The sequence below is a fragment of the Gambusia affinis genome, linkage group LG06, assembly GCF_019740435.1.
Source record: "Gambusia affinis linkage group LG06, SWU_Gaff_1.0, whole genome shotgun sequence".
Taxonomy (NCBI): Eukaryota; Metazoa; Chordata; class Actinopteri; order Cyprinodontiformes; family Poeciliidae; genus Gambusia; species Gambusia affinis.
The window spans coordinates 26,473,177-26,482,738 of NC_057873.1; positions in this window are offsets into that span (position 1 = coordinate 26,473,177).

A 9,562-nucleotide genomic window follows, 5' to 3' on the forward strand; every position below is an offset into this window, starting at 1 on the left:
ACCGTTGCGTCGCTGATTGCAACAATGCTTGTCAGGTTTTTGAAATGATTGCTCACGTCGTCGTGTCTTCCGAGATGATTACCCCACAGTGTGTGCCTTTGTAGCCCGGAGAGTGCAAGGGTTTCTGTTCGCATGTCACTTTACATCTGTTCAGCTGCTTTAAATGCAGAAAAAAACATGGATTGACCCGTTTGATTTACAGCATAACAACTTTGAAACCCAGAGAAAGAATGAAAAAAAAAAAAGAGCCAGAAACACTCACCTCCCCCCACACCTCCCACCACACACAGCTGGCTGGCAGACACCAGATTAGGTCAGATTTAATTAGGTTGCCCTGCTCCGTTTGGAGTGTCGCTCCTAGTTGAGAAAGTCATTTTTAAAGAAAAAGCCACGCCAGTGACAGCTTCCATTCCAACTAAAATCTCAGGGGTCCTCATGCAGAAGGCTTCTATTTTGATTCCGAATTAAAAACATATTTCACGCATTGGTGTGGTCGATTACAATCTGATAAAACTCACGTTGAATCTTAGGGATGATGCAAAGGTTCAGCAGCAGCAGCAGCAGCACAAAGTGCCTTGTGGACTGCAGTTGTTGGAAACAGTCGGAAAAGTGCAGAACTTAGAGCGCGTCGAAACATTACAGTGGAAATGGGATTTTTCAGGACCTCAAAACGGATCTGCTTGCAGCAGAACTTCATAAAACATGAGCAGACTCCAATACTTACTTCTTCTTTTTTTTTTTTTTTTTTTTTTTTTTTTTTTTTTTTGCGGTGGTTACACTTAAAAGCAATACTTTAAACCAAACAGTATTTCAAAGAAAAAAAAAAACCCACACACATTCTGCATTTTTATGTGTCAATATTGATCTTATCTTGCTTTCATGAAATGAATGTATTTATTGCATGTCGAAATGTTCTATAGCTTTTTTTTTTCTTTTTCCGTGTAAATTTAATTGTGGGTTTTTATAAGAAATTCATTTTATAATGATGTATTGATGATTTTTTTTTTCTGTTGTTCTTGTTGTTGATAAGGCTTTTATTTTTTTTAAAAGCCAATGTGAAAAATGTATTTTTTTCTGTTTGTTTGTTTTGCAGATATACTCCAAATCAACTTGGCAATAAAACTAATTGCGTATTGGACTTTAGAGTCGATTTCTGCTTTGGTTTTGACTACGCATACATAAAAAAAGAACACCTGTATACATTTCTAATGCGCGAATAATTTCAATATATTTTTCTCCATTTATTTGTGCTACTCTGATTTATAGTAATTCTAAACATTTATATTCGTGGCCACATTGATTGCCCATGAAATGAGTTTTTCACTAATAGAAAAATATGAGGCAAAAAAACAACAACACAATAAATCCCATTTGAGTGCGATGATGACCGCAAGTATGAGCTACTTCAGTTCATTTTCCGGGAGTGCGCTGCCCTTCCAGTTCATAATCTCCCATATGGAGACATGTGAGTGCCTCATTTAGGACAAAGAATTTCAAATGAATCTCATACATCACACCGAGTCCACATTCAACAATGAGCAGATCCATTACTCTGTCAGCAGGAACAAAAACCCGCCAGGCAGGCAGGCAAACGCACACACACACACACACACACACACGCCCACGCACACATGCACACAGACTGTGTAAAAAAAAAAAATCACCCCATTATCACCAGCACATAAGGAATCACGCTGCCTTCCAGATGTTTGATATGAATCAGGCAACAAGCCACAAATCACATCTCGACGTTAAACAAATTAGCATTTCTTCTCTCAGGTGCTGTAAATCATCGGCGTTCACGAACTGGAGGTGCTTCCCGGAGAGATCATATTCGCTGGGTGTAGTGACAGACATCCCCCAACCCCTCCAGCCCCAAACTGTATGCTGTTCCACCGGTGGGTGAAAACACAACGAAACGTTTGACATCCATCACATGTCTCACTTAAGGCTGTTTCCCTAACTTGGAGTGCAGACGCTTGTTTCTCCCCCCCTTTTTGGACTACAAATGTCAGCAGGAATGTTGCTGCAAAGTTTCTCGTTTTCCTATTTTAAAAAAAAAATTTTTTGGCTGTCCAAACGAATCACTTTAACAGTAGAGTTCGCACATGAACAGTTTGAGACGTGTTTAAAGTGACATATATGTGCGCGGTCAAGTGGGTTCTCAGGCAGAGAGCCTTATTAGCTTCGCTTCTGGATTTTAAAAATGTTAAACAGTGGGAGTTTAAGGGTTTTTTTTTTTTATCAGAACTTACAAAATCTTGCAAAAGTATTCACAGTTTCTGAACTTTTGAGAGTTTAGCACCTTATAACTTTAAACTTCAATGCAATTTATTGACACAAGACGGGGCACAGCTTGCAATTCTGTAATCTATTGACTAGTGGCAAAAATAAAATGTTCAAAGTGATTCATAAGGAGTCCTGTTAAACATTTACCTTTCATTTTGAAGACGTGGCTAACAGCAAAGTTGTTCTGGTCAGAAGAGCTCACGTTCAAAATGCTACACACGTGGAGGAAAATCTGCTCTGGGGGTGACAGCATCATTCTGTGGGGAATGTTTTCCCCTTTCTTGACAGAGATCATGGTAACGTGAATAGAGCTAAACACAGGGGCCTTCAGGCTGTGGCACTCCCAAAAGAAATGTTCATAAGGGTGGCCAGACCAGGCCGGTAGAACTTTTAGAAGGGCATAGGTAAAAATAAAATAAATAAATAATATATATATGAAATAATTTATATATGTGTGTGTGTGTGTGTGTGTGCTTTTCTATGACATGTACATGATTATTGGGCCCCCCCTGGCCCCTCTCTGGAGCGCCACTGCCTTTAGGAGAAGTGTGGATCTTGAGATCCTGGTTGACCTGCCAGCAGAACAATGACACTAAAGATGGAGACAGAGCTACTACTAATTGGCGTTTCCAGATGCAGTCCATTGGTCTGACCTGAAAGTATTTTGAAAGTAAGACATTTTAGTCTCTCGAAGCACACAGTTGGAAGGCACACAACGCGCTAAGACTTGCAGCCTGAATTTCTTTCAGCTGATAAACGTAATTAATGAACATTTTCCGAAAAGTCTCGACCCGGGAGACTGAACACAAACGTACACCAGACGTTTCAGATTTGTATTTGTGAAGAAAAAAATGACAAAACACAAAAAACCATGGAACCTTCTCCTTCTTCTGTTTTTTCCATTCACACTAGTTGTTAAAAGCTCGTGTTTGTAATGAGACTAAAGTTAAGAAAAAAGGTTCTAAGAGTATGAATAATTCTTTTATTTTGTATCTGTGTATTTAAAACAATAGGGCAGTAATTTATGTTTCCTGCACGACTCCTCCTGTGTCTCACTCCAGGATAGAGTCCACATGACTGTGATCCAAAACCAAGACATTAAAACGCTGGTGATGATCCCCTCTCCGAGCGAGAAAAGCCATGTGTTCGGCTGGGAACAAAAAGCAAGTGCAGTGTTTGGAAGCTCAGGGCCTGCCAAAAACCGCGGTGCCCGTCGGTCATACTGAGAACGCAGGAGGCTTCTGGCAGCCGGCCTACCTCCACCTTGCTCCCAAGCCTCTCTGCCACTCGGAGGAACCGTATTAAATGTCAAAGGTTTGAGGGGTCGGGTTTTCCACAGTGGGCCGCAAAGGATGAGTGCCAGGTTTTAGTGATCTCCACCAGCATCTTGAGCCTCTGCTGCCCTCTGTTACATGCTGTGTCTATCCTCCAGTATGAAGAATATGTATGTTTAAAAAAAAAAATACAGTAATTTGTTGTCGGGTGTAATTAAAAATGTCTCGTGTTTGCTTACGGTTACACATGGAGCGTTTAGGATGTCGCCCTTAGTGGAACTGATGAAACTTTAGAGAATATACAGAAATTTAAAGGTGCAGTATTATGTAAAATTGACTTTTTTGAGTTTTACATTGTGTTATAATGCTATTCTCTCATCAAATACACATCTGGAGTGTTGCCTTGATTCTTTTATGCACGTTTGAGAAATCTTTTAACCTCTCATGCCAACCATTCAGCTGTGCAAAAAGGCCTGGCTGGACCGAACTCCACACAGAGCAGTCCTCCCTTAAGACTCCTCCACTCGGCTCCTTCAGACTAGCCTGCAGTAATTAGCAAACACCTGGTGGGGCTGCACATCTGCTGTGCTAATTATACGAGCTGCTTCTCAGTGTAACGCTGGTAGAAACGTTGTTAACGGGTCAACAGAGGAGCCATGTTGTGATGACGTCCTGGAGGAGGAGTTTCAGAAAACAGCTTGAGGTTTTAAAGAGACAGAGGCCCAATTTCAAGTAACTAAAGTTAATAATAAAGGAATATTTGATATGTACAGCATCTTTATAACAATTGAGAGTAACATAGTTTCTTGACTGTGCTATAAAATGCCTGAAAAACAGAAAATACTGTGCATTTATTAGAAATCGGCATATCAGACTCATGATGCAAGAGATGTGCAACTGAGTCGGATCAATTTTTACAAAATGTTCATATGTAGCATTCAAAATTAAACTAATTAGTAAATTAAACCCACTTGTGTTGTAGTTTATATGCATTATGGTTGAAGCTGTGATGTGAAGGTCCTCTTGTAGAGTTTTGTCAGAGAGCATTTTTATATACCAAGGGTGAAAACCAGACGGCTGAGGGATATAACTGTGGACATCTACAGTAGCTAAACTGAGAGGCCAGGCAAGGAGAGTGTTAATTATAGAAACAGCTTGAAACCACAGCAAAAATGTGGAGGAAGGTGCCTCTGGTCAGATGAGACCAGTGGATTGTGTTGTGTGGAGATGCTTTTCTCCTGGTCAGAGTGGACAGGAATTTGAACGGCGCTAAACACGGTCCAAACCTGGAAGAGAATCTGTTAAGGGCGGCACAAAAGACTTGAGCCTGGTGCTAGTGTTTACTTTCCATCAGCATCTAAATGCTAGCCTGCAAACATCCAGCCGCAGCTCTTACAGAACAGTTCAAGTGGAGTTCAGAGTCCAGGTTTGATTTTAATTGAGAATCTGTGGAAAGGTCTAGAAGGTTACACACACAGAAACTGTCCATCCAGCCTGACTGAAGCTTTGGAATAAGAGATGGACAAAAATATCAGTCCCTAGCAGGTCTATAAACCATCAAATAGTTGCTTTGACTCCACTTTCATGTAATATATTGATCATGGCATTAGATTGGAAGTTTGGTCTCACAAAGACCAATGAACATTCATTTTGTAAAGAACACTCAGCACTGGAACAGGAAGGTATTTTGATTATCCAAAACAAAACATCTAAAACCATAAATAAAATGGATATCTCTGTAAACAAAATTTTTCTTCCAAAAATATATTAATAATCTGAATGGAAGTCGTCGCGCTCGTTTTACTTTATGATGCGATTGATCGCTCAGTCTCTAGATGGGCAAAGCTGGAAGAAACGCAAAGAATTGCAGGTGTGTTTCTCCTGCAAGTTTCAGAATTTTATTTGTAAAATAAAAATTCCTTCCACTTCATAAGGAACTTTCTTTGTGTGTGTGTGTGTCTTGGTTTATTCTATAAAAATGACATTTAAGTTTGAAGTTTTATACTACACATGCAAGCAGACTTAAAGATCGATTTCTGATGTTTTTATTCTTGCTTTGCTTTGTGTTGTTTTATTTTTAACTCTCTGAGAGCAAACGTTTTCCCGACGTCTCCTTTTACAACTTACAGTGTAAAGTCATAATCACTTTCATTTCTCATAATTATTCTTGGCATGTCAGAAGTAGACTAAATTTGACCTTTGGATTATTTTTTTTTTCTTATTTCGTTGTCATGTGAATCTTCGCTGTAGCTCCTTCGGCGAGGATCAAAGAATCAGAACCGAGTCGATACGAGGCATATCGATTTCCTGCTTCGCTCATCCTGGCACTCTTCCTCTTTCACCTTGTGCTTTGAGCGCTACGTTTGTCTTTTCTAAACCCGTGGACATTTATTCTCTTGCCAATCAAAGACATGAAATGATAGACGATGGTTCGATGAGTCAGTGTTTATATAATGCAAAAAAAAAAAAAAGAGAAAGAAAATAATTTTTGAAATAGAAAGGGGAAGCAACACACAGTAAAAGTCTTTGAGCCATGGCAGCTGCATAGACATATTTTAAATGATTTCTAAATTTGTGTTGTGCATGCAAGTAATTTGCTGTTTCATGGAGATTTTTAAAAGCTTTCATCGTGATTCTCTCAGTCAGTGACTAAGTGGATGAATTAGGGGGAACAAAACTACAAATGACCAGTCGTGCCTTGCGATTCTAATGGCTTTACCGATAAAGCGTTTTAAAATTAACAGAGGTCCACAAAGTGATGTGCGAGTGAGAACGATAAAATGAAACAAAAAACACGTTGAAAATGGAGTCGACCTCTTCCAAATATCCCAAAAGCCTCAGCAGGTAAATATATTTTAAACAAAAAAATTAATTTTTAAACTCAAAAGTAGAAACAAGTCTCTTTGAGATGTAAAGCAGATCATTTAAAAACTTCGGAGCAACTAAAGTGAGAGAACGGTCCGTTTTCGTTTGGTTTAAGGCGCATTAAGGACCCGATGGAGCAGAAAGACCAGGGAAAGATTTTAACAGCAAATTAAAGGACTTCAAAAAGGATCCTGAAATGTGTTGCCTTGAGACGACGTTTGCTGTGAACCGGGGCTGTATGAATAAAACTGAATCGAATAAAATCTTTAAAAATACGGATGCACCCATATGAAAATATGGGCTGATATCAATATCTGATATTAATACTGCTGTTACAGTTGATAATGAATATTTATCGATGGTATATACATTTTCTGCCCTTTTAACGCCTTGAAAAACCCCCAAAAAGACAAAATACCGACTTCACCACTGCTTCTTGCTTCAGTTAAACTTCCCACAATCCTTTGCTGCATCAACATCACTGTCACATGATCAAACACCACATGACAAGCCTCCACCTCCCCACTACCACAGAAACAAATGGCAACAAGATAAAGATAAATATGGGTTGATAATATTGAGCCAGGTTTATGTATTGAACTGATATCAATATCAGTTTGATATTAATCCATTTTTTAATTAAAAACAGAGTAATATCAGCCTTTGCCAACGTTAGCATCCACATAAAGTGCATCCCTAGTAACAACGGCATGGATTTCCGTTTCAAAATATAAAACATTTTGAAATATTTAATATTTCAAAATATAAAATAGTATTTCAGTCAGCAAGTGACGTGAAGATCATGTCAGATTAAATGACCTTTTGTTATCTAAAACTTTGTGTTACTTCAGTCATACCTCTTGTGGAGAATAAAAAAATGTAAACCCCTTTCTCTTTAGTTTCTCAGAAGATTTACAATTACAACATAAAGATGCATATTAATACAGAAAATTTTGTGTCCATGAACTTTCAGCTCGTTTGCATTATTGTGTCTGTTGTCTCCCTGGTTCTTCTTGACAACAGTCCACAGATTCTCTGCGAGGTTTTGGTCGAGTCAATCCAGTCTAACCAATCAAGCTCAGTGACGTCTTTGGGCAACGGTTGCCTGTTCCTGTCGGAAGATGAAAACAAGAAACAAACAAAAGCATCACCTTAAAGTTGTTGTTTTTTTTCAGTAGAGGGAAACATGAAGCGCTTTAAAAACTCTTGGGTCTCCACCAGCGACTTTCGACTTGATAATAACAAAAACAGTTGATCATCACCAGGAGATGACGTGGTTCCTCAAATCATCACCTGACTGTGGAAACTTCACGCTGCACCTCAAGCAACTCGGATTCTGTTCCTCTTCATTCTTCCCCCAGACTTCGAGGACTTCCAAAACTTTCCAAATCAAACGCAAAATTTACAGAAGCGGACTGCGCTTCACAATTCCCTCACATCTATTGCTGATGTTGTTTGTCCTGTTGGTTGTGTATGTTTTCTACCACACGTTTTCCTCTCTCTCATAATAATCCCTTTATTATGCCTGCATGCTTCACTCAGGTTGTCCATGTGCAGGTTGTCAGTGACTGGGTGAAAACAAAACAGTGTGATTGTTTATGCCGCAACATTACATAGGAAGTACAAGGATAAAAAAAAATAAAAAAAAATATGTAACTCAAAGACAGTAATGCAAGTTAATATAATGAATTAATTTCCAGAATAAACAATGAGAGTTAAGATTGTAAACGAGCTGGGGAGAGAGAGAGAGAACTGGTAGGAGAATGGGATGAGATTGAAGGATTAAATGCAATGGAGCCAGAGTAGAGGTACAACATGCTATAGACTTCTGAACCACAGGTTGGGACTGAAAGTCTAATTCTAAACTTCAAGGTCTTTATCCTTGAGATGTCAGGCCTGGGTTGTTTTAAGCTGCCTTCGAGTTTAATTTATTGACTCTAGTTTTGTTATTATTTTATTATTATTATTCCCATCAGACCGTCAGTTCCCCAAACCACACAATAAAAATAATCTTGTAAAAGAGCACGTGGTGTCAGTGCGACCCTGATGGTCTGCGCACACGGTAAAACGCCTGCGGGTTAAAATAGAGCCTGTCTTTTACGACTGACCCTGGGATGGTTAAGTGCAACATCTCACTGTCCCTCCATGGATATAGGTTCACACTTGACGCCCACAAAAATCTGGTTTGGGCCACATTTGCATGCAGTGGGAATGTAGCCTCATTTGCCCTGCGATGGACTAGCATCCTGCCTGTTGTGTTCCTTGGATATCGAGAAGGGTTGGATGGATGGAACCTGTTTGTTGTTCCGCAAACCGCGTTTGACACCGAAGTTTAGCTGTTGGTTAGCATTACACTTTTCAAAACTTGCAAATATTAGAACAACAGATGGTAAAATACAAAAACATGTCAAACGTAGTTGGTTTGACAAAACCATGTACCTTTTTCAAAATCTTATTCAAGTTGAGATTAGAGCTTGTCAGAAGCCAGACGTTGTAGCCAAAGCACATCCTTTTAAATTTGCAGGTCAAAAATGTTGATGCCAACCAATTAAGATTTTCTATTTAGAATGAAAGACAACCAAGCTGTCATAACCGACTCTGCCACAAGGGGCAGTGGCCAGAATTTCTGCCTTTCTAGCAGTATATCCAAGGATATCAATTGTCATGTACTTGGTAAAAAAAACAAAACAAAAAAACCCTCTTCATATCTGACAACAACTACATGTAGAAAAAGAGCCCAGAACATTGAAACCAATTTGTCAACAGAAATGGGCCAAATATGTAGACAAGAGGAGGAATTTCAGAAAAGGCAAAGAATTTATTGCTTCCTAGAGGAGAAGCAGTCAAGGTTCTATACGACAGAGTAGCAGATGTGCAAAAAAGAGTAACACAAGAAAACTTTTTTCCCTTCTAAGCAGATGGTGGGGAAACTCAGAGGCACTTTTAAAATTCTACAGTATCATTATTTGGCTTATTTTCCTGCTGAAACTCAGGGTCGGTACAACAGATTTTACAAAAGGAAGTCTTGCAATCCACCCCCCATTTTGCCATTCTATGTAAAATTTGAGCACTTTCAGTACAAATCACATAATTTAATCTGAAACGTTTATGGGGGATGAAATGGTTTGTTCACC